The sequence below is a fragment of the Petaurus breviceps genome, unplaced genomic scaffold (assembly GCF_028583685.1).
Source record: "Petaurus breviceps papuanus isolate PSGF00001 unplaced genomic scaffold, PetGlider_PUasm1.0 37, whole genome shotgun sequence".
Taxonomy (NCBI): domain Eukaryota; kingdom Metazoa; phylum Chordata; class Mammalia; order Diprotodontia; family Petauridae; genus Petaurus; species Petaurus breviceps.
Window position 1 is genome coordinate 11,240,715 of NW_027186296.1, and position 25,872 is coordinate 11,266,586.

The window sequence follows — 25,872 nt, forward strand, 5'->3', positions numbered from 1 at the left end:
CTCTTCTCTTCTCTTCTCTTCTCTTCTCTTCTCTTCTCTTCTCTTCTCTTCTCTTCTCTTCTCTTCTCTTCTCTTCTCTTCTCTTCACTATTTAACTTGGTGATCTTGGTGATCAGCTCCCATGGACTGTTACCATCTTTATGCTGATTATTCTCCAATCTTCTTATTTAACCCTAACCTTTCTGCTGACCTTCAGTCTTGTGTTTACAGTTTCCTATTAGAAATCTCAAACTAGATGTTTTAAAAGAAATTTAACTCAATGTGTCCAGCAGAATTCATTATCTTTTCTTGCAAGCTATCCTGTCTTCCCAATTTTTGTATTACTTCTGAAGGCACCACCATCTTTCCAGTGTCCCAGGCTTATAATCTTGATGTTATCCTCAGCTCCTCATTCTCTCTCAATACCTCCCCATATCCAATTTGTTGTCAAGTCCTGTGGATTCTATTTTCATCACATCGTGTGTGTGTGTGTGTGTGTGTGTGTGTGTGTGTGTGTGTGTATGCCAACTTCTCTAATGTTTCCACCACCCTGGTTTGGAAACACATCACCTCATACCTAGACTGTTGAATAGTCTTCTGGTTGGTCTTCCTGCCTCAAGTCTGTCCCTATCCTAATCCATCTTCCACTCATCTGTTAAACTGATAGAGTACATGTCATACTCCTTCAATAAATTCCAGTGGCTACTTATCACTTCCAGGATAAATATAAAATCCTCAGTTTGGCAATCAAAGGCATAACTTCCTAATATGGCCCTTTCCTAGCTTTCCTGTCTTCTTAAGATACCTACCTCCCTCCAACATACTCTGGGATCCAGTGACACTGGCCTTCCTTGCTGTTCCTCACCTCCACCTTCTAGCTTCTATGGCTTCTTTCAAGTTTCAGCTTATGTCCTACATTCTGCAAGAATCTTTCCTAATCCTTACCCTTAATGCTAGTGTGTTCGCTCTGTTGATTATGTCCCATGTATCCACTTTATTTTATTTTTACATGGAAGCTCTAAGAGCCCCTTGAGACCAGGAACTATTTTTTTTTTAAACTTTGTATCCCAGCATTGTAGCACAATGCCTGGCCCATAGTAGGTATTTGATCAATGCCTTTTGACTTTGATTTAGGCTTTGGAAGAGTATTTTATATCAAAAAGGTATATTCTTGTGATGAAGTCTATGGAGAGGGGGCAGCCAGGTAGCACAGCAAGTAAAAGCACCGGCTCCAGTGTTGAGAAGACCTGGAGATCGAATCCCGGGCTCAGATACTCAGCACCACACCCAGAAATAACTGGTCATGTAACCTTGAGCAAGTTACTTAAGCCCGATTGCTTTAAAAATAAAAAAAAAAAAGAAATCTATGGAGAGGAAGGAGAAAGTATTAGTGGAAAGTATATGGAAGAGGATCAAAGTAGGGACAAACAGAAGCCAGAGTATGGTAGGAATACATGCAGAATACTTCATCAGAAAGAGGAAATGGATAAATGAAAACTCATCACAAAGCTGTCATAGAGGCATAATAAACTAACAGTGGAGAATTTCAATCCACTTTAGATTGTCTCTCATCTGGAAGTAGAAAAGCTAAGAAATTCTTGACTTGCCTTGCAAATATTTTTTAGTCTCTAACATAGTGCCAGGAACACAACAGGCATTTAATAAATGCTTTTTTGCATGAATATTGAATGAATCCTTTAGAAGGGAAAAGCAATGAAGGGAAGGGACCACTGTCCTTAGAAAGGGACTATTCTGGCCTTGATTCTGACTGAAAAGGAAGAACCAGTTGCTGAAGTAGAATTGTCAGGAACCTGGGGAGGAAGTAACCACACCATTTTAGAGTTGATAGATAAAGCAGGGTATCTGGGTAGGGTGGGGGTGGGGATGTCTGATGTAGACCTTAGGTTCTAGAAGGTTGGGTTTCTAAGGATTCAGAAATATTATCACATGACCTAATATTCTGCAAGGGAAACTGGCATAGGCAGGAATTAGAAACTCCCCAGAAACAAAATTCTGAAAACAAAAACACAAATAATTCTGATGAAGAGAAAAAAGGGAAGCAGCTTAAAGAGTCTGGTGTAGCCCTGGCCACACAGGGAACTAAATGACCAACTCAGAGGTTCAAAGGATATGTACAGGAAATGGAAGTAAGAGTAGGTAACTGAGAATCAATATAAAATGACATGATTCTTGAAGCATAATGTCAAGATTACACTTTTGAGTTGCTAACCTGAGTATTTCAAATCATCCTAGATGGGAATCCAAGGGACCTACTATGTGCCAGGCACTGCCCTGGGTGATTTTTGCAAATATTTTCTCATTTGAACCTCACAGCAACTCTTTGAGGTAAGTACTGTTATTATTCCCATCTTATAGTTGAGGAAATAGAGTTAGGCAGAGCTTAAGTGACTTGGCCAGGACCACACAGCTAATAAGTATCTGAGGTCAAATGTGAACTCAGGTCTTCCTATATATATATATATTCCTATATAGTACTCTATACAGTTTTCCATTCAGCCACTAAAATGATTTTCCTAAAAGGCAAGTCAGATCATATCACCACCCTTCAAAACCCTCATTCAGTAAACTCCAGTGGTTTCCTATTGCCTCCAGAGTCAAATAAAAAGTGTTCTATTTGGCATCAAAACCCTTTATGACCTAGCCCCTTCCTGCCTTTCCAGTCTTCTTAACACGTTACTTCCAGAGACATGCTCTTTCTTCTAGTTACACTGGCCTGCTGGCTGTTCATCAAACAAAACACTCCATCTCTCTACTCTGGAGGGCTCCTGTGCCTAGAATACTCCCCCTCCTCCATTCTGACTATGGCCTCCCTGGATTCCTTTAAGTCCTAGCTCATATCCCACCTTCTACAGGAAGCCTTCCCCAACTACTCTTAGTTACAATGCCTTCCCTTTCCTATGTATCCTGCGCATAGCTTGCTCTATATGTATATATTTTCATGTTGTTTTCCCCATTAGATGATAACTCCTTGAGGTCAGGGACAGTCTTTTGCCTGTTTTTGCATCCCCTGTTTTTGCAGTGATTATCACAGTGCCTTTAACATAGTAGGCACTTAATAAATGTTGATTAATTAATTATCCACTCTGCCATCATCTCTCTCAGTAAAAAGGTTAGCCAAACTGGAAAGGAGCAGGATGAAACTGGGGTGAGGAGAATCTTTTCAAACCCTGTAATTTCCCCTAATTACTACACAAATCAATTTAGGAGAGACCAAAAGGAGTTATGCATAGAGCCCTATAGATGCTACAGACTTCTGCCTTATTTCCCCACCAGCAACTACATGCTTCCTTGTGTTTTTCCTACGTGGGTTTTTCAGACTGTAAAGAAAATCAAAATGATTTAAGAAAGAATTGAAGCCCCATCTAAATGAGGAGATAAGAAAGCACTTAGCCAACTTCTATGAGTTTTAGTCACTAGATCCAGGCAAACCATCAGGGATGTTGAGAGAGCTTTCAGGTGTGATTGCTAAACCACAGTGGATATTCTAATTCAAGTCAACATTTATTAGGTTCCTGTGAGGCTATAGGATTCAGTCTTGTAAAATGCTGTAGTCCCTGTCCTCAAGGAACTTATAGGTACAGGGAACAGAGGAAATAATAAATAAGCATGAAGGCTGATAGGGACAAAAGAAGACAAAACAAGGTAGGAAAAAAGTGAAAAGGAAAAGGTTATTTTGGCCTGGGGAATCAAAGAAGGATTTCTAGTGGAGGTGACACCTAAGTTGGGCTCAGAAGGAAGAAAGGATTTCAACAGGTGGCAGTGTGAAACGAGCACATTCCAGGTATGGAGGACAGCCTATGCAAATGCATAGAGACTGGTGAGTGTAGAATGAGATTAGGGAAAACCTAGAAGTCATTTGGTTAGAATGTGGTAGGGAGAGGACAGAGTCAAGTAGGTGGATTAAGGCAGGGACTTGCCTGAATGCTCCCAAATTTACCTCCAAACAACTATAAGATAATACCTCACAATGAATTTTGGAGCAGTAGAACCCACAAAAGGATAAGATGAAACAATTTTCCAGCCCAAGACAACTTAGAAGATTGGCAGGAGGGGCGGCCAGGTAGCACAGCGAGTAAGAGCACCGGCTCCAGTGTCGGGATGACCTGGGATCAAATCCAGGCTCAGATACTTAGCACCACACCCAGAAATAACTGGCCATGTAACCTTGAACAAGTTACTTAACCCCAATTGCTTTAAAAAAAAAAAAAGAAGATTGGCAGGAAAGGTCTGTCTCATTGGCATAAAAGGAGAGTGCAGTCCAACACAGGTGGCATCTAGTAGGCCAGCAGCAGGTTGCACCCCAGCAGGCCACCATCCAGGTCTGGGACCCTGGGACAAGTGAGCAGAGAGGCCTTGTTCCCCCAGTGCAAGAAGTTTGGGACAGTGCCTCCTTCACCCCAGGAGTAGAGCCCAAATTTAACATAAAGTTAAAAATTACAAAATAAGTTGGGAAAAAAAGAACAAACAAAAAAAATCCATGGCCTTAGGAAGTTACTATGATGACAGGGAAGATCAAAACAAACTCAGAAGTGGACACCAATGACATAATGTTTACATGCAGAATCTCAAAGAAAAACGTGAATTTATCTCAGGTCCAAATAGAACTCCTGGAAGAGTCCAAAAAGGATTTTTAAAATCAGATAAGGGGGAAAAATCAAATAACAGAAGTAGAAGAAAAATTGGGAAAAGAAACAAGTGTGATGCAGGATAATTATGAAAAAAAGAGTCAATAGCTTGGCAAAAGAAGCACAAAAAATTGAAAAAGATGTACAAAAATTCACTGAAGAAAACAACTCCTTAAAAAGTAGAATTGGCTAAATGGAAAAGGAGTTATAAAAACTCACTAAAGAAAGTAATTCCTGAAAAAAAAAATAGAATATGGAAAATGCATGAAGGTAAATAGCTCAAAATCAGGCCTAAAAGGTGGGTAGGAAAAACATTGTGATTGGGCTTTAAATGTGAGGCTAAGGAGTTTATATTTGACCCTGAAAACCAATGGTGATCGAACTTTTTTGCTCACACACACTTACCACCATTAAAAAAAAAGCACATACCCTACCCCACCATGTGTGTATGTTTACTTATTTATAAATTATATTCACATACTACTAATAGTTATGGGCATTATAAAACTTACATAAAAGAGACATTTTTCAAAAGGCTGAGATAAAGATAAACTATTATATCAGAGATTCTAGGGATCCTCTGTGGGGATCCTTAGTATTTACTGAGTAGGGTAATGATATGGTCAGACTTGTGCTTTAGGAATTAAGGCAAAGGGAGCAATTAGGAGGTTATTGCAATAGAGCAGGAAAGAGGTGATAAGTTTTTGCAGTAGAGTGGGTGGAGAAATGAAAAGATTTGGCAACTGATTAGTTGTGTGGGGAGAGTGAATTGAAGTTAACACTGAGGTTGCGAAACTGAGTGACTGGAAATATGGTAGTGTTCTTGACAGTAACAGGAAAATTTGGAAGATGAGTGAGGTTGGGGACAAAGATAATGTAAAGAGGTCTGTTGTACAGATTGTAATTTTTCTATACTTGCTTATCCTGTGTGACTCACTCTAGTTTACTCAGAAAGGAATCATTCACTGGTCACTGCCCCCAGAACATAACACCTGCCCTCAGAGGGGCAACTTCCCATGACCATGAGCTGGAGTAGGAGGAGCAATTTCCTAATGACCCTTGCACACCTATTGCTGAGTGCCACTTAGTTATAGCTGCCATAAGGGGCTGAATCTTGGCTCAAAAGTAAGAGTTTTCATGGCAACAGGAGATGGTAGAGTTGGGGATATAAAGGTCAGCATGGTTACATTGGAGGCAGTTCCCACAATTGGGTATCATGTGACCCATCTTTCTACTTTCTGACTGGTTGGGATCATGCCATGTTCCCCTAGTGGAATCACATTCCCATTTCAGAGACCACTGCTCTGAAGAGGAGAGAGTAACAGAAGACTTTTGAGTACGAGAATAACATGATGGGAAGGATAATATAGGATTGAAGATGGGCAAATGTATCAGTTTTCGAAAGGAAAGAAAGTTGATTCTTCAAACTAAGGCTTTTGAACTTCACAGAGATTCTAGGAAAATTATAATTCTAATTATTATTATAACTATTATTCAAAGAACCAAAATTGTGTGTGACCCAAAGATCATCAGAGAGACTTGTAATGGTTGTAAGTGGGCTGCAGAAAATTGCCAGTGATGACTTATGGGCAAGAAGTGGCCTGAAAGATTTTATGTAGGAAATATATTGGAAAAGGATGACTGGAAATGGAGGTGGGCTGATTGCATCACTACAAATCGGGATGGATAATCAGAGTTTTGTACATACAAAAGGTTAAAAGAACTAGAAGAAGGCCTCCAGAACTCTGAATAGATTTTTTATGAAGGATTTATGGGAGGTCGTACTCAACAATTATATAGGATGGGGTAGAGATGATTTACAATCTGTACCATGTGATCACATCAATGAGATAATGGATCTATTGGAAGACTGAAGTATTTCAGTTATTTTCCAGTCATGTCTGACTTTTTGTGACCCCATTTGGGATTTTCTTGACTGAGATACTGGAGTGGTTTGCCATTTCCTTCTCTAACTCATTTTCCTCATGATGAGGAAACTGAGACAAACAGGAATAAGTAACTTTCAGAGCTGATAAGTGTCTTAGGCCAGATTTGAACTCAGAAAGGTGAGTCTTCCTGATTCCAAACCCAGTGCTCTATTTACTGTGCCATTTAGCTGCCCTATCAAGGTCACATAGCTACTGCATAGTAGAGTTAGTACTTAAACTTTGATCTTTATGACTCTAAGGCTGGCCCTCTACCACCATCTTGCCTTACAAAATTAAATTTAATAGGGACAAACATAAGGTTCTATACTTAGAATTTTTTTCATAAGATAGATTTTAATTGATATGCTTTTATTTTTACCTTGCCTAGATTTCCTTCTGTATCCTTCCCCTCCTACCTCCCAGAGAGCCATCACTTATAAGAAAGATTTTAAAAAATTAAAAAAGAAAAAAGAAAAAAATTTAGCAAAAAGACCAACACATTTTTAAAAATCTGCTGTGATATGCTATGCAGTGTTCCATGCTGCAGAGCCAGACCTCCAAAGGAATGAGGGCAAATGTCTTTACATATCTATTCCTTGGGGTCTAGCTTGTTCTTTATAATTTTACAGTACAGTGTTTTGATTGTTTTGTGGTTCTTTCCATTTACATTGCTGCAATCATTGTGTATATTGTTTTCCTACCTCTGCTTATTTCACTCTGTATCAGTTCATCTAAATCTTTTCATGCTTCTCAATATTCATTACATTTATCATTTCAACATGGTAGTATTCATGTACTATGGTTTGTTTAGTCATTCTTCAGTCAATGGGCATCTATTTTTTTCCAGTTCTTTGCTACCATAACCTATACTTAGTTTTTTTTTAAAAAACAGCTACAGAGACAGAATAAGGGAGATGATTGACAATGATTAACATATTCAATAATTTGTATGAAAAAGACCTCAGAGAATGACTCTTTGGGAGGGAAAGGGGGAGAAGTACAGGGAGAAACTATGGTCATTGCTTTTTTAAAAAAGAAACATCAATAAAAACTTATTTAAAAAAAAAGAAAAAGATGTGGGATTTTTAGTGGACCTCAAACTCAGTATGATAAACAATGTGATATGGAAACTAGAAAAGTTAATGTAATATTATGTGCTTCAGTAATAGAAGCATATTGTACATTCTTTCCAAGTGACAGTGAATATAGCACAGTGATTATTAATATAGTATGGACAAACCAGGTCAAATCTGAGTCAGCTCCTGTCATTGTCAGTCATCAGTAAGTTGAAAGAAGCTTATGACACAAAAGAGTTATATTTGTTGCATTTGAATGTGAAGTATTTGTACAGTTTCTCAAAGCTAAACAATTTTTGTTTCAAAATTAAAAGTACTGCAATATCTATTATATAGTACATTCCAAAAGTTGTAGTGCAATTTTAAGTTTTAATAACTTAGAGCTATTAAACTATACTAGGAATATTTTTCAATAATATTTCTCACTATTGTTCATCACAATGTGATAAACTAACCCCCCAACACACACACACTGCAACTCTAAATAAGCTGACATAACTCCAGAATGATAATAGAAAATTATTTTAAATTTTCAAAAATTTAATCTTGATTTTTGCTTTTTTAAAATTTTTATGGTGAAATAATATTTTTGTGACAGATAAATACGTAAATAGTTTGTAGAGAAAATCCCCTGAAACAGCTGAAACTAGTACAACTACGAGGTATTGCCCCCATATGTACATCATGATTATTGGAAGGAAAAGAAAAAGAATATTTTATGCAATTTTTATTCAGCTTTAAGGGAAACACAAACAGTTCTGAGAGAACCTAAAACAAAAGCAGCTTCTCAGATAAAAGTAGAGGAGAGACATGTAAAGTTCTGAGGAGACTGGAATGAAAGCATTCCTGTCAGAGGTAAAGGTATTCATTATTAGTAAAAATCTCTGATGTGCATTGTTTCCTAGCAGCTAATTTATTTATGACTGTTATTAGAACTTTGAAGTTTGGGGGGTTTTTTTGCTTGGAAACTCTGATTCAAAGAACTATTTTTGGGACTATGGGACTATTATATTTAAATTTCTGTCATATCTGACAGAAATATGGATTTTGAGTTTTTCATACTCATGAGAAGACTTTGATTTGAGACATTAGAAGCCAGAGAAAACTCAGAGCAACTTACTAGAGAAGCTGCTTACAGAAGACAACACAGAAGCCAACAAAGCCAGGAGAAAGGATGCTGGGACAATGGGAGGGAAGAACAACTGAGACTGGCAGGCAAGAGGCAGATAAATCTCTGCAGTTGATGAAGGGAGCTGATCTGATTGGAAGATTCTGGGAGCTGATTGGAGAAAGCAGTATCTGATGTATGAAAAGCTGGCTGGAGAAAACTCTCTATTTCCATCTATAGCTTGAAAGAGGGGAAACCCTCCAAACTCTATATTGCCTTTTACTGCCCTCTATGGCTCAAGAGGGTGAATCTTCCTTGAAGCCCTTAGAGAAATTAATAGCTTCTCTCAGATTCCCATAGATACTTTGTGCATTAATGGGAGTACTTTGCGGAGCCCTCAAGTCAGGAAGACCTGTGTTCAAATCCAACCTCAGATACTTCCTAGCTGTGGGATTCTGGGCAAGTCACTTAACTGCTGTTTACTTCAGTTTACTCATCTGTAAAATGAGAATAATTATAGCAAATACCTTCCCAGGATTGTTGTGAGGATCAAATGAGATAATATTTGTAAGTGCTTTGCAAACCCTTACATCACTGTATAAATGCTAGCTGTTATGATTATAACTATGTGATTCAGGTTTATGGGTGGACTGTTCTATTTCAATTATTCCTGCTTTTGCTTTCTATTTATTATTAACTGTTATGATTATTCTTGTTTTTCCTCTCTCGTTTAGTAAATGTTTCACATTTAAGAGTTAATGTTATTGTGCTTATTTGCTCTATTAGGAAACACCTCCTTAGGAGCTCAGAAACTATAATTATGAATATAGATATGTATTTTTCCCTGCACCAGGGTTACCCTCTAGAACACTGAGTGAGGTGTGGCAGCATGTCAGCTGTAGCTAGCCTCCCCTCCCCCTATCATAATAATACCACCCCCCATCTGCCAGCATGAGTGCAGTTTGGGGTGAATGACCAGGGCAGGGGGTAGGGGAGGGAGAAGATCAGGTGTCAATGTTGGATATTCCCCTTACAAAAATGAAAACAATAGAGACTGTGTGTTAATAGAAATATAAAACACAAAGTAAGAAATCCAAATCAAAAAATTATAATCTACTGTATTTGACTGGGAAAGACAAACATTGTTGCTGGAGAGGAAAGGGGAGAAGGGAAGGGAACAAATATTTATTAAGTATTACTGTGTGCCTGGGGAGTCATCTAAGTGGCACAGTGGATAGAGTGCCAGGCCTGAAGTCAGGAAGACTGGCTGTGTGACCTTGGGCAAGTCACTTAACCCTTTTTTGCCTTAGTTTCCTCATCCATAAAATAAGCTGGAGAAGGAAATGACAAATTAGTATCTTTGCCAAGAAAACCACAAATAGGGTCACAAAGAGTTGGACACAACTGGAAAACAAAACTGAACATGTGACAGGTACTGTGCTAAGTGCTTGACTACTGTGTTTTCTTTGAATATGTACTTTAGCTACAAGCAAATAAGAAGACCAATAAATTGAAATAATATCTTGAAGATGCATTTGCAGAATACAAGAAATTTTTCCAGAGAAAATTGTGTACTTTTGATATTATATACTTTTGTATATTGTATACTTTTAATAAGCAAAAGCATATTAAAAAAACATTTCTGTGGCATCAAAAGGATTGCTTGAATTATACAAGGTTGTTTATAGAGTTGCTAAGTTTAAAGAGCTACATTTAGTTTGAAAAATGTTACAGCTATTGAGAAGGTCAAAGTGATCCTTAGGGAACAATATGCAAAGCAAATTTAATAGTTCTACTTGCAGATAATACAGTGGGAAGGAGAATTGTCCATATGTTTGAAAATGCTTGTGGTCCATTAATTGAGGAGCTAAAGCCTTGTGATTTTGTATTCTGAGTGGATGAAAAAAATGATGTCAAGATGCCCATTTAAAAGAATATTGTTGAAACTAATGTTAAGGAAGATTTGTTACTTTTGCGAACCTATTGATGACAGTGCCGTATCAAGAAGAAACGTCAATATAATTGACAGAATTTTAAAAGTGAAAGATAAAATGACAGGATCATACCAGACTCCACAGTGATGAGGTCCAGTTGATGTTAAGATAAAATATAGGCCCCCAAGTATGAGTTAAACATGTATCATGGAATATGTAAAAGGAACTATGTAAGTTCAAGTTGTTTCAAGAGTAACCAACTTTGTAATAAACAGTCCATTAAAAGGAAGGCTCTTGGGGGTGGAGTCAAGATGGCGGAGTAGAAACAGGACCTCCCAGCAGCTCCGGCTCCTACCACCTCCAATTCATGTAAAAGGGGACTCTGAACAAACTTTGGAGCTACAGAACCCACAAAATAACACAGAGAACCTAACCTCCTGCTGAGGACAGCCTGGCAGGCCAGCAGGAATCGCCCAGCCCAGCGCTCTGGGAGCCAACCCCAGCCCCGTGGGAGCCAGCGGTTTTAGCCCTAGGGTGGGCCTGACCAGCCATGGGCTGGAGGGACTCCAGATCACCAGCAGCTGTGGCAGTCCAGAATTATTGACACATAGATGCTAAGGACAAATTGAGAGGTCAATGTAGTGTAGACTTTGGGATCCAGTAGTTGGGAGTGCATTGGCTTTTTCCCCTGGGGCAAGAAGCTGCTGAGGGCTACAGCGCAGCCACTGCCATGTGACACCTTCAGCTTCTGGCCTGCAGAGTGTAGGGGGACCAAGCCACCAGTCTGAGGGCTAATCGCGCTTGCTTTAACCTGCTTGGATCTGGATTGCGGTCTAGGGTGGAGGTCCTGGGGTATGTGACCAGCTTGCCAGAACATGTGGAGGGTTCAGAGAGGGACCCAACTAATATCTCCAGAAGCTGAGAAAACCTTAGCATTTGGAACGAAACTCCCCTGTCTCGTGGCAGAGTCCTACTGTGGCAAAAAGCCCAGGGGTCAAGTGACTGAGTGGCACCATGACCAGGTAAAAGAAGCAAAACAAACAGAAGAATCCAACATTAGACTCCTATTTTGGGGACAAAAAGGAGCAAATCATGGAACAGGAGGAAGATAGTGAAGTCAGAACTCCTACACCAAAAGATTCCAAGAAAAATATGAGCTGGTTATAGGCCATAGAGGACCTTAAGAAGCAGATAAGAGAAGTGGAGGAAAAATTGGGAAGAGAAATGAGAACGATGCAAGAAAATTATGAAATGAGAGTCAACAGCCTGACTGAGGAAAATCATACCTTAAAAAATAGATTAACTCAAATGGGAAAAGAGGCTCAAAAAGTCAATGAGGAGAAGAATGCCTTAAAAAGCCAAATTTGCCAGATGGAAAAAGAATCTCAAAAGCTTACTGAGGACAATTCCTTCAGAATTAGATTGGAGCAAATGGAAGCTAGTGACTTTATGAGAAATGAAGATGCTGTTAAACAGATCCAAACAAATGAAGGACTAGAAGGCAATGTGAAATATCTCATTGGGAAAACCACTGACCTGGAAAATAGATCCAGGAGAGATAATTTTAAAATTATTGAACTACTTGAAAGCCATGATCAAAGAAAGAACCTAGAAATCATCCTCCAAGAAATTCTCAAGGAAAACTGCCCTGATGTTTTAGAACCAGAGGGCAAAATGGAGGTTGAAGAAATCCACTGATCACCTCCTGAAAAAGATCCCAAAAAGAAAACTCCTAGGAGAATTATAGCCAGGTTCCAAAATTCCCAGATCAAGGAGAGAATATTACAAGCAGCCAGGAAGAAAGAATTTGAATATTGTGGAAACACAATCAGGATAACTCAGGATCTGGCAGCTTCTGCACTGAGGGATCGAAGGGCTTGGAATATGATATTCCGGAGGGCAAAGGAGCTGAGATTAAAACCAAGAATCACCTACCCAGCAAAACTGAGTATCATGTTTCAGGGGAAAATATGGTCATTCAGTGGAATAGAGGACTTTCAAGCATTCTTGATGAAAAAACCAGAGCTGAATAGAAAATTTGACATTCAGATACAAGAAGCAAGAGAAGCATGAGAAAGTAAACAGGGAAAAGAAATAATAAGGAACTTATCAAAGTTGAACTATTAACATTCCCACTTGTAAAAATGATAATTGTAGCTGATGAAACTTTTCTCAGTATGAAAATAGTTGAAGGTAATAGAAGTATATATACACACATATATATATCTATATCGGAGGATATATGGCGTATGAATTCATATGTGAATGTGTGTATATATGTTTACAGGTATACATAGATAGAGGGCACAGGACCAATTTAATAGGAAGGGATGATACTTAAAAGGTGAAATTAAGAGGTGAGAGAGGAATATAATGAGAGGAGATGGGGAGAGACAGAAATGAGGTAAACTATCTCATTTAGAAGAGGCAAGGGAAAATGGTTACAATGGAGAGGAAGAATAGGAAGGCAAAAGGGAATGGGTCAACCTTATTCTCATTGAATTTGGCTTGGGGAGGGAATGACATACACACTAAATAGGGTATCTCACCCTCCCGGAGAGTAGGGGGGAAGGGGATGATAGGGGGGATGATGGAAGGGAGGGCAGGCTGCGGGGGGAGGGAAGTTAGAAGCACCCACTTTTGAAAAGGGACAGGATCAAAGTAGAGAATAGAACAAGTGGGAGGTGGGATAGGAGGGAGGGAAATATAGTCAGTCTTTTACAATATATCTACTATGGTAATGTTTTGCATTAGCCACACATGTACAACCTATACTGAATTGCTTATCTTCCCAGTAAGGGTGGGTGACAAGGGAGGAAGGGAATGAATCTGGAATTCAAAGTTTTAAAATCAAATGTTTAAAATGTGTGTGTGTGTGTGTGTGTGTGTGTGTGTGTGTGTGTGTGTAAAACCAAGAATCACCTACCTAGAAAAACTGAGTATCATCTTTCAGGGGAAAATATGATCATTCAGTGGAATAGAGGACTTTCAAGCATTCTTAATGAAAAAACCAGAGTTGAATAGAAAATTTGACATCCAGATACAAGAAGCAAGAGAAGCTTGAGAAGGTAAACAGGGAAAAGAAATCATAAGCCACTGATCAAAGTTGAACTATTAACAAACCTATATGGAAAAACGATAATTGTAACTGATGAAACTTTTCTCGGTATGAAAATAGTTGAAGGGAATAGAAATATATATGTCTATATCAGAGGGTATACAGGCATATGAATACATGTTTTAATGTATGTATATATGCTTACAGGTATACATAGATAGAGGGCACAGGACCAATTTAATAGGAGGGGATGATACTTAAAAGGGGATATTAAGAGGTGAGACAGGAATATAATGAGAGAAGATGGAGAGACAGAATGGGGTAAACTATTACATAATGAAGAGGCAAGGGAAAAGGGTTACAATGGAGGGGAAGAATAGGAAAGCAAAAGGAAATGGGTCAACCTTATTGTTATTGAATTTGGCTCTGGGAGGGAATGAAATATACACTAAATAGGTATCTCACCCTACAGGAGAGTAGGGGGAAGGGGATGAGAGGGGGGATGATGGAAGGGAGGGCAGGCTGGGGGTAGGGAAGTTGGAAGCACCCACTTTTGAAAAGGGATGGGATCAAAGTAGAGAATAGAACAAGTGGCTGGTGGGATAGGAGGGAGGGAAATATAGTCAATCTTTTTTTTTTACAATATATCTACTATGGTAATGTTTTGCATTAGCTACCTATGTACAATCCATACTGAACTGCTCATCTTCCCAGTAAGGGTGGGTAACAAGGGAGGAAAGGAATGAATCTGGAATTCAAAGTTTTAAAATCAAATGTTTAAAATTATATATACATATATACTATTATTAATACTATCTTACAGGTAATTGGGAAAGAAGATATACAGTCACTGGGGCATAGAGATCCACCATGCCCTACTGGAAAAGTCAAAGGGGGTATGGGAGAAGGTATGGGAGAGAGCAGATTGGAGGAGGGGATATCCTGTGGGACTGCTATTTTGGGGTGGTGGGTAGGGGAAAAAACGGGGAGAAAATTTGTAACTCAAAATCTGGCGGAAATTAATGATGTAAATCAGAAGTTAATAAAGCATTTGAAAAATGGAAAAAAAAAAAGAAAGGAAGGCTCTTTACAAAATTATGACAGTGTAAGGACAGAGCATAGGGCACTTCCACATCATCACAAACCACAGTGTCTTTCCTATGTGAAAATACTTCAGGGGTATTTAAGATTAATGAAGACTTGTCATTTTTCTTAGTGACAATAAAAAAGATGTAGCAGATTGATTTTATAACAAAAATTCCCTCCTGAAATATATATTTGATGGATATTTTTGGAAAGCAGTACTCTAAGTGAGTCCATGCAAGGTCCTAAAAATCATTATCTGCTCCAGAAAACTATCTGGAAAGTATTTGGATTAGAAAAAGTTAGTACTATGGAAAATAAATTTACAAAATAATTTTTGCTGTGTTTCTCCATGTAAAAACAAAACAAAACAAAACTTGCCCTGCAAATGAAATAGAAGGAAAGACCTGCCTATTGATCATTTGGCCAGTCTGTAAAAGCCAGTCTCATTGCAATTTAAGGACCTAGATTATTTCTATATATGAATGAATAAGGAACCCATTTGCTATGGACACATGAAAAATTTGCTTTTTCTCCATCTGAATAGGACAAATGAATAATCTTTTCTGAACCTGAAAACCTTGTTATGTTTTAGCTACAGGTAAAGAAAGAGTTCTCTGATTTATAGAAGTGATTTCTATAAATTTGATTAATGTTCATAATATCTTACTTTGATTAAATGGTTTTTTTCTGCTTTAGTACCTGGAAATTCAAAATATCAATCTCAATTAGTGGTTGAATAATAATATTTAGCAGCAATGTTATCAGTGTACTGTTTTGAAAACTCTGCACTAAAAAAAGACCACCCAACACATTAATATCATTATGATAGTGATTATTTTTATATTTTAAATACAAAATTTAAAAAGGATTTCCTCAGTTAATAGTTGTCAATGTTATGTTATTTTTGTTGTGTAGTTAAGATTTTTGTGTTGTAAAATTATAATAAATTCTCAATTTTATTTGAGTAAAAGTATGAGCTAAAATTATTTGCATAAATCATTTTTATTAAAAAGTGGGGAGTCTGACAAATTTTTGCTAAAAAAAATAGTTGGGGGCATTGTTGGATAAAATTTAGAAATTGCTGTTATAAGAAATGGCCCCTGGTGAGCTTAAAGGAAGATAAGGATTCCAGTAGGTGGAGCTGAAGACGACATGTATACCAGGCGTAGTGATCTTCTATATTATGGGGACAGTACATGTAATATTAAGTTCTTCAAAGAGCAAGAACGGAAATTTAGCTGGAATGTAGATTGTATGAGAGGGAGTAATGTAAAATAGGTCTAGAAAGATAGGCCAGAGCCAGGCTTTGAAGGGCTGTACATGTCACACAAAAATTATACTTTATTCTAGAGGCAATAGGGAGCCATCAAAGCTCTTGAAAAGAGGAGAGACAGTCTCATATGTACTTTAGCAAGATTGTTTTGGCAACTATGTGAAGGATACGTTGAAGAGAGGAGAGGCTAAAGCCAGTTTGGAAGACAACTGCAAAAGTCCAGGAAAGAGATAATCAAAGTCTGAAACAGGGTGGTAGCTGTGTGAGTGCAAAGAAGGTGATAGATACAGAGAGATTTTGTTAGGTAGAATCTGTTGTTGTTGTTCAGTTGTTTTAGTGGTGACTCTTCATGACCCCATTTGAGGTTTTCTTGGCAAAGATACTGTAATAGTTTGCCATTTCCTTTTCCAGCTCATTTGACAGATGAGAAAACTGAGGTAAACAGGGATAAGTGATTTGCCCAAGGTCACACAACTAAATGTTTGAGGCTGAATTTGAACTCAGGTCTTCCTGATGCGAGCCTGGCACTCTATCTACTGTACCACCTAGCTGCCATAAGAATCTATAAGACTTTGCAACTGATTGGATAGGCTGGGTGAGGTGCAGGAGAGAGAAGAATTCCCTTTGATGCCAAGGTCCAGTCACACACAGTGACTGAAAGGATGGTAATATCTTCAGCAGAAATGGAAAACTTTGAAGGACGGGTGAATTGAGAGGATAAGGAGCACCATTTTGGACACATGGAATTTGAAATTCCTAGGGGACTTCTATGTAGAAACACAAACAGGAAGCTGATGATACTGGACTAGAACTCAGGAAAGAGATTACTGATGGGAATTCTTTGCAAAGAGATAATAATTGAGCTCACAAGAATTGTTGAGACCACCAACCAAGTGAGGGTACAGAGAGAGGAGAAAAGGTTTCCCAATGTATGGTTAGTGGTCCAGACTAGGGTAATGCAACAGAAAAGGTGAATGAGAAGGAGCACACATGCAAGTAGGAGGAGAATCAAGAAAGAGCATCCAGGATGAGGGCGTCAATTTGGTCAGAAGCTGTAGAGATGTCCAGAAGTAGGAGGGCTAAGAAAAGGTTTGTGGAGTTAGCAATTAAGGGATTGTTGGAGAAAGCAGTTTCAGTTGAATGCTGAGGTGGGAAGCTAGATTAACAGGGGTGAAAAGTGTGTGGAAGAAGAGAAAGTAGAAATAAGAAGTGTTATCTTTTTCTAGAAGTTAGGTCATGAAAGGGGAAAGAGATATAGAACTGCTGTATTAGCTAATTATTCTTGCTAACTTCTTGACTGTTAGGGCCTGGGGAATGTGCCTATATGTATGCATGTAACTGTGATCTGACACCCTTCTCCATTCCCCACTCTCCCTTTCACCACCCCCATCCATGAATGAATGTAGGCATAATCCTAGGCAACCAGCTCTATTTGTACTGTGACCTTTAGACTGTAAGTTCCTAGACTATAAGGTCAGAGTTTATCTTTTGCCATTTTTATAACCACCCAGGCTTAGCACAGGGTGTAACATATAGTAGGCTCTTTATACATGGGTTGTTTTTTTTTTTTTTGCCTTTTGGAGGGGAAAATGTAGGGCAATTGGGGTTAAGTGACTTGTCCAAGGTCACATGGTTAGTAAGTATTAAGTGTCTGAGGCCGGAATACATGTTTATGGATTAACTGATTGATGGTAGGTGAGACCTGGCCTTGGGCATGGATCCTTTACCCAAGGCCAAAGATGGCTTAGATGTCTGCCCAAGTGCTCTTGCCTCTCCTGAGCAGGGGACTGGCTGTGGTGGGGGTAGGGAGTATATCACTGTGGCAACATGTCCTTGAATAGGTACATGGCCTTGGAATCTATATCCTCCTGAGTCTAATCTCCCCTTCTAAAGGGGGAAGAGGGCTGGCCAAAGGGGTCAAGGTACTAGAACCTTGAGAAGAAGAAAGGCATTGGAAGTTTAAGGCAGTGTTGTCTCCAGGCTGCTAGGGGGTGGCTGGGTGACAAGGTAGAAAGAGCTTCCTGAAGTCAGAAAGACCCAAGTTCAAATGTGGCCCCACATATTTACTAGCTTTGCAGATCACTAACTTCTTTCTGCCTCAGTTTCCTCAACTATAAAATAAGGACAATAATAGCACCTACCTCGAAGGGTGGTTGTGAGGTTCAAATGAGATAATTTTTGTAAAAAGCACTTAACACTGTGCCTAGCACAAAGTAGGTACTCAGTATATACTTATTCCCTTCCCTTTCCTTCCCTTTCCCCTTCAGGATTTTGGGGTCATGGCAGGTAGATGAACTGAATTTACTTGAAGAACTCTGGAATGTTAACAGTCCTATTCCTCTCAGTCACTCTCAGGGGTTTGGACCTACTCCATCCCCCATTTCTGTCAGACCAATTTAGCACATCCAAATTGAGCCACGCTAGGGGAAAGGTCTACTTGCCCTATCCTGTTACTGCTTTGAATAAAAGGATTATTAGCCCCACTTCACAGATGAGGAAATTGAGGCTCAGAGAGGTCAAATCACTTGCCCAGCATCACCCAAAGACAAATATGAAGAATTCAGAGAAACATGGGAAGACTTGTATAAAATGCTACAGCACCAAGAAAAATAACATGTACAATGAATACAACAATGTAAATGAAAACAAGACTCAGAAGCATTTGAACACAAATTGTCATGAATAATTTTAGTTTGGGAAAACAATGAAGTTGTGGCTCACCTCTAGGCAGAAAGATGGAAGAAAAATATAGAATACTGAACATGCAGTTGTATAGTCATTATGTTGGTTTTGTTGAATTCTTTCTCTGTTACAAGAGAAGATCCAATATATTGGGAAATTCGTTATATTTTTTAAAAGCATCATTAAAGTATTTTTAACAGTTAAAAAAGAAATTACATATCATCCAAATTGGAACGGGATGATTTTTTTTTTTGTGATTCGATTCAATTTGACAAGCATTTACTAAGTGCCTACTACTCTGTACAGCTAGGAAGCATCATAGCACATGGAGCGCTGGGCCTGGAGTCAGGAAGCCTCAGCTTCCTGAGTTTAAATCTAGTATCAGATGATAGCTGTGTGACCCTGGGCAAGTCACTTACCTGTATGCCTCAGTTTTCTCATCTGTAAAATGGACTGGAGAAGCAAACCTCTCCAGTACCCAGAATGGGTCACAAAACATCAGACATGATTGAAACAACCAAACAACAGACACTTTCCTAGGTTGCTGGGGATTAAAAGTCAAAAGCAAGTATCTGTTCTCATGGAGCTTACATTCTACAGGAAGGAAACAACTTGTAAATAGACAAGTGAATATGTTGTTCAGTCGTTTCAATCATGTCCAACTCTTTGTGACCCCATTTGGGGTTTTCTTGGCATAGATAATGGAATGGTTTGCCATTCACTACACCACCTAGCTGATTTTCCTACAGACTCCCCCTAAAAAGACCCACAAAGTTTCCAAGTTTTCCTAACAGAAAGATCCTCAAAATGGAAACCAGTTAAACCAGTTACCCCTGAAAAAGATCATCTCCTAAAAAGGAAAGAGGTCTCAACTGCTTAATAAATGGAGGGGCCAAACTCAGAGGTTAAGGAAGAGGTTGGTCAAACCAGTCAGCACCAGCTGCACCAGCTGCCCAGGACAAAGGGGTGAGCAGTTAGATCAAAGGTCTCTTTGTCTGGTTGCAGTAGCATTGGATGCTATGAGGCCAAATTATGTAGTTCAATTCTGATGTGCTTTTTACCCTGCACATATGCTCCAGGAGGCACCAAAGCATGTGATTGAGCTTTGGCCTCCAGCCGGTGAGCACCAAACACTTCTAATTGCCCTACCCGGTTGCACTGGCTCTCACTTTGTGTGTTCTCTTTTCCCTCTGTAAATAAACACTCCAAGTGCACTCTTATTCTCTGGAGTGCAGGTCAGATAAAGGGTAGAAAGGAAAGTGGGAACAAACCCCAGAATCCAGCATCCAGTTATATTTGTAGCATCAGAAAGTTAATTAAGAGAAATATAGGGAATACTGAAAATTGGAGGTAAACTTTCATAGACAATCTCTCAGATAGGATGTCATTGTACTGCAGTATTGCTGTAGGAAATGCGCAGGAAATGATGAGCTGGTTGATTTAGAAAAACATGGAAAGACTTATATTTAGGAAGAAAGAGGCTATTCACCTTCAGAGAAACTGATGACAGGTGGAAATATGCATAGTATGGTCTTACATAGTATGGTCTTTACATGGTCTTATGTGTATAAGTATATATGTGTATATTTTTATCTCTCTCTCTATCTATCTCCGTGTTTATTTGTGGCCTTCTTTAGAGGAGAGAGGCAGGAAGGGAGAAAAAAAAATAGAATAAAAAGTACATAGCAGAGAACAAAAGAAAACCTACAAGGAAAAAAAGAAAAAGGTAGGTAGTTTTGAAAAAAATGAGTAGTATTTATTACATAGGTTATCTTTTTGTTTATTTTTAGTTTTCAACATTCATTTCCGCAGGATTTTGAGTTACAAATTTTCTCCTCATCTACCCCCTACCTACCACCCCAAAATAGCTAGCCTACTGAATACTCCTTCCCCCAATCTCCTCCCCCATACTGCCTCTGACTTTCTAGTAGGGCAAGATGGATTTCTGTACCCCAGTGCCTGTATATCTTATTTCCCAGTTGCATGTAAAAATAATAATAATAATAATAATAATAATAATGATTTTTTAACATTTGATTTTAAAACTTTGATTTCCAGCTTCTTTCTTCATCACCCACCCCTACCGGGAAGATAAGCCATTCAATATAGGTTGTATTAAGATAAGCAATACAATATAGGTGTAGTTACGCAAAACATTTCCATAGTAGATGGAAATTTCCCTCCATCCTATCCCACCCCCCACTTATTCTATTTTCTACTTTGACCCTGTCCCTTTTCAAAAGTATGTGCTTCTAACTACTCTCCCTCCCAATCTGCCTTCCCTTCTCCCCTCTAATCCCCTTACCCCCTACTTTCCTGTAGGGTTAGAAACCCAATTTAGTGCGTATGTTATTCCCTCCTTAAGCCAAATTCAATGAGAGTAAGGTTGACCCATTCCCTGTCTGTGTATACATGTACACACATATACATGTACTCACATATGTATTTATACACACATATACCCTCCTATATAAACATATATGTATGTATACATATATACATATATATTCCCTTCAACTCTCCTCATACTGAGGATAGTTTTTCCATGTAGGAATGTAAATAGTTCGACTTTAATGAGTTCCTTATGATTTCTTTTCCCTGTTTACCTTCTCATACTTCTCTTGCTTCTTGTAATTGAAAGTCAAATTTTCTATTCAACTCTGGTTTTTTCATCAAGAACACTTTAAAGTCCTCTATTTCATTGAATGATCATATTTTTCCCTGTAGCATTACCCAGATTTGCTCGGTAGGTGATTCTTGGTTTTAGTCCTAGCTCCTTTCACCTCCAGAATGTCATATTCCAAACCCTTCAATCCCTTAATGTAGAAGCTGCTAGATCTTGTGTTATCCTGATTATGTTTCCACAGTATTCAAATTGTTTCTTCCTGACTGCTTATAATATTTTCTCTTTGACATGGGAACTCTGGAATTTGGCTTTAATATTCCTAGGAGTTTTCTTTTTGGGATCTTTTTTTTTTAAGCAATTAGGGTTAAGTAACTTGCTCAAGCTTACATGGCCAGTTATTTCTGGGTGTGGTGCTAAGTATCTGAGCCTATTTAATAGTATCTTGATTTCTCATAAAGTCATTAGCTTTCATTTACTCCAATCTAATTCTGAAGGAATTATTCTCTTCAGTGAGCTTTTGAAATTCCTTTTCCATATGGCAAATTTGGCTTTTTAGGGCATTCTTCTCCTCATTGGCTTTTTGGGCCTCTTCTGCCATGTAAGTTAGTCTATTTTTTAAGGTATTATTTTCTTCAATCAGATTGTTGATTCACTTTTCATGATTTCCTTGCATCATTCTCATTTCTTTTCCCAATTTTTCCTGTACTTCTCTTACTTGATTTTCAAAATCCTTCTTGAGCTCCTGTGTGGCCTGTAACCAATTCATGTTTTTCTTGGAGGCTTTTGATGCAGGAGTTCTGACTTCATTGTCTTCCTATAATTCCATGCTTTGATCCTTTTTGTCCTCAAAAAAGGAATCTAAAGTTTGATTGCTCTTCTTGCTTTGCTTCCTCTGCTTGCTCATGTTGCCACTCAATTACTTGACTTTTGAGCTCTTTGCCACAGTAGAACTCTGCTTCCAGAGAGCAGAGCTTTGTCCCAAATCTCTGGGGTTTTGCAGCTGCCAGCTATTAGGAGGGTGCCCTCTCTGCAGCCCTCACAAACTCTGACCCACTAGCCACACACCCCAGGACCTCCACCCAAGACAACAGTCCAGATCCAAGCAGGTTAAAGGAAGAGCGATTACCCTCTGAATAGTCTCCTGGTCCCCCTACAATCTGTGGGCCAGGAACTCTGGAGGCAGCCATGATGGGCAGTAGCTGCAGTTTCTGCGACTCTGCCACCTCTCGCCCTGAGGATAGGGGCCAGACCCTTCCTTTCCAACTGTAATGGGAATGTAAATTTGTAAGATCTTCCCTGCCCCTAGGCTAAAGTGTACCTGGAGCCTGGGGTGGGAGGCCTGTTTTTCAGTAGATACTTCTTGATTGGCCAGTGAGTCAATAAAGTTGTTACATTCTCTGAGCCAGGAGAAGGCTATATAAGCCCTGATGTGTAGCTTTGTTTTGGGGGCTCACTTTGAGAAGTGTTCTGTGATTTGATCAGATGAAACTCTGGAAAGCCATTGTCCAGAGCCCCCCAGCTTTGAAACCCAGATGTTGTTTGGTATGGATGTAATGGTTGCACAGTTTGGAAAACTGTCTACTTGATCTGTTTTTCTGTCTTGATAATTCTGTCTGTATATTCTGAAGTTCGGGGTGCTGACCTTTTTCCCCTGAACTAGGTAAACGATATATGTTTGACTGATTAAAGTAAGCTTGTTAACCCATTTTGAGTTGCTTTCCTTTAACAAAGCAGATCCAAGAACCTGTGTTGGCAGTGACCCTGAGGACGCTTGGGGTGCTTGCTGCCACACCAACAGAGTTCCCAACTGGCCTTTTGCTCTTTGGCATTTATTGTTGAGAAGTCTGGAAACTGCCACAGCTGCTGGTGATTCACTCTCCTGAAGTCTGCTCTGGCTGCTGCTGGTCGGGCTACCCTGAGGCACACCACTCAGGTGGGACTGCATTCTGCTCCCAGTACACTGACATGGATCCTTCCTGTCAGCCTGCCAGGCTGCCTCCAGTGGGAGATTTGTTTCTCTCTGTCACTTTATGGGTTCTGTCTATATAAGTTTTCTTGAAATGAAAATTTATTGTTTTATATTGAATCCTCTCTTATGTTCTGCTGGGTACATGGTAATGTTCTTTTTTTTTTCTTTTCCTGTTTTGCATTTAAGTTTAAAATGAATTTTAAAGTTTAATAAAAAAGAAAAGAAAGTTAATTAAGAACCTATTGCAGTAAATCATTGAAACCAGAGAGCCAGGCAGGCTCAGGGAATGTGGAAGCTCAGGAGAACCCAGGCCTCAGATTGGATTCAGTTATACAGGGCAGTTTAAAAATCAATACAAAGGGGCAGCTAGATGATGCAGTGTATAGAGCACTGGAGTTAGGAGTCAGGAGGCTCTGGAGTCAGGAGGACCTGAGTTCAAATTTGGCCTCAGACACTTAACACTTACTAGCTGTATGACCTTGGGCAAGTCACTTAACCCCAATTGCCCTGCCTTCCCCCCTCCAAAAAAAAAGACAAAAAAATCAATACAGGGTGATAGATAGCCCTAGAGCCAAAGATGTGCTGCCTGGGACTAGTTAAAGGAAGGAAGCCCCAGATAACTGAAAGATCCAAAGGCCTGGAACCTTTATTCTCATATGTGGGCAGCCTGGGATCCCAAGTGTCAGAATGTTCCTGCCAGAATTAGAGCTTTCACAAGCAGGGAAGAAGCAGTGTAATAAATTGGGAAGAAAAATGCTGCACTGGTAAGCCATAGACCTAAGTTCTAACCCTCGCTCAAGTTTGCTGTGTGAACTTGGACAAATCATTTTTTACTTTTCTGGTTTGAAACTAGAAAACACTTTAGAGCATACTCCAGTTTCTTTGTTTATAAAATAAAAAATATTAGACTAGATAGCCATAAAGTGGAGGATCATAGATTTATAGGAGAGGACTTAGAGTTTATCTAATCCTAACCTCCTACTTTTACAGATGGGGAAACTGAGGCACAGAACAGTTAAGTGCCTTGCTCACAGTCACACAGCAAGTAAATGCCTGAGGCAAGAATTCAAAGCCAGTTCTTCCTGAGCCTAGGACCAGCACTCTATCCACTACACTCCAGCTCAAATTCTGTTTCTGAGTCACTGAGTTGTGTCCAATGCTTCATGACCCCATTTAAAAAATTTTTTTAAGTTAATTTATTTATTTTTAGTTTTCAGCATTCACTTCCATAAGTTTTAAATTTTCTCCCCCTCCCGCCTGTCCCCATCCCCAAGACAGCATGCAGTCTGATAGAGGCTACGTATACATTCCTATTAAACATATATTTTTTTCTTTTTTGCTTTTTGGAGGGTAATTGGGGTTAAGTGGCTTGCTCAAGGTCACACAACTAGCTTTTGTGTTGTGTCTGAGGCTAGATTTGAATTTGGGTCCTCCTGACTCCAGGGCCAGTGCTCTATTCACTGTACTACCTAGCCGCCCCTTATTAAACATATTTTCACATTAAGCATGACCCCATTTTTAATGGAGCTTTCTTGGCAAAGATACTGGAATGGTTTGTCATTTCCTTTTCTAGGGACGCCGTCTGACAGTTGAAGAAACTGAGTCCCATAGAGCTTAAGTGACTTGCCTAGGACCACACAGCTAGTGTCTGAGGTTAAATTTGAACTCAGGTTGCCCTGACTCCAGGCCCAGCTTTCTACTGCATCTCAGTTCCCACTATGCCTGTCCCCACATACTCGGAACCCAAGGCCAGCAGCCCAGCCTTCCTTGATCTTCTCTCCAAGCTGTGACTTGAGTGGTGGCAGCTGTGTTTATGTACATACCATAAACCTTGCCTTTTTAAAGGATCCCACGAATTGGATCCCACAAAGGACAAAGTCCAAGTGGTAGTATCCCAGGCTGGCCAGCGGGTGGTGGTGCTTGTCCAAAATAGCTACCTCTGTGTTCTCTAAGTGAGAAGGAGTAGGTTCTCAATATCCTGGGAACCTCAACCAGTGTGGTGCTGCTAGAAAGTGGAACAGTGAAGACCACAGGGAAGGCCCCTAAGGACAACTCAGGGGACAGTAGTAGACAGGTGAAGACAGAGCAATTATTTGAGATTCATTCCATGAGGCATAAATAACAATACTCTTAACTCCCCTTTACCCAGCAGTTTTTACAGTGGTAACAGACTATGTTCACCCTCATTTCTTTATTTGGTCTTTCTAAGTAACACTGAAAGTATGATCACCTTCACTTTACAGATGAAGAAAGAGGCTCTAAGGGCTTAAGGAATTTGCCAAGAGCCAAATTATTAAACATAATAATAGCTGGTATTTTTAGATGTCTTTAAGGTTTACAGAACACTTTACAAATATTAATGCTCATTTGATCCTCACAACACTCCTGGAGGGTATGTGTGTCACCTCATTTTATAGTTGAGGAAACTGAGGCAGGCAGAGGTTAGGTGACTTACTTTGGGTCACCACAGCTTGCCTGAGGCCAAATTTGAACTCTGGTCTGGTGCT

General features: G+C 39.3%; 1 long non-coding RNA gene across 1 annotated transcript in view; it reads left to right on the forward strand.

Moving 5' to 3' along the window:
- Positions 1-2,328, forward strand: part of LOC138168476 (uncharacterized) — a 7,407-nt gene extending 5,079 nt beyond the window's left edge. Inside the window, exon 4 of the long non-coding RNA XR_011170110.1 lies at positions 2,233-2,328. This is a non-coding gene — a long non-coding RNA (uncharacterized lncRNA). The remainder of the gene's footprint in view (positions 1-2,232) is intronic.
- Positions 2,329-25,872: the final 23,544 nt, after the last annotated feature.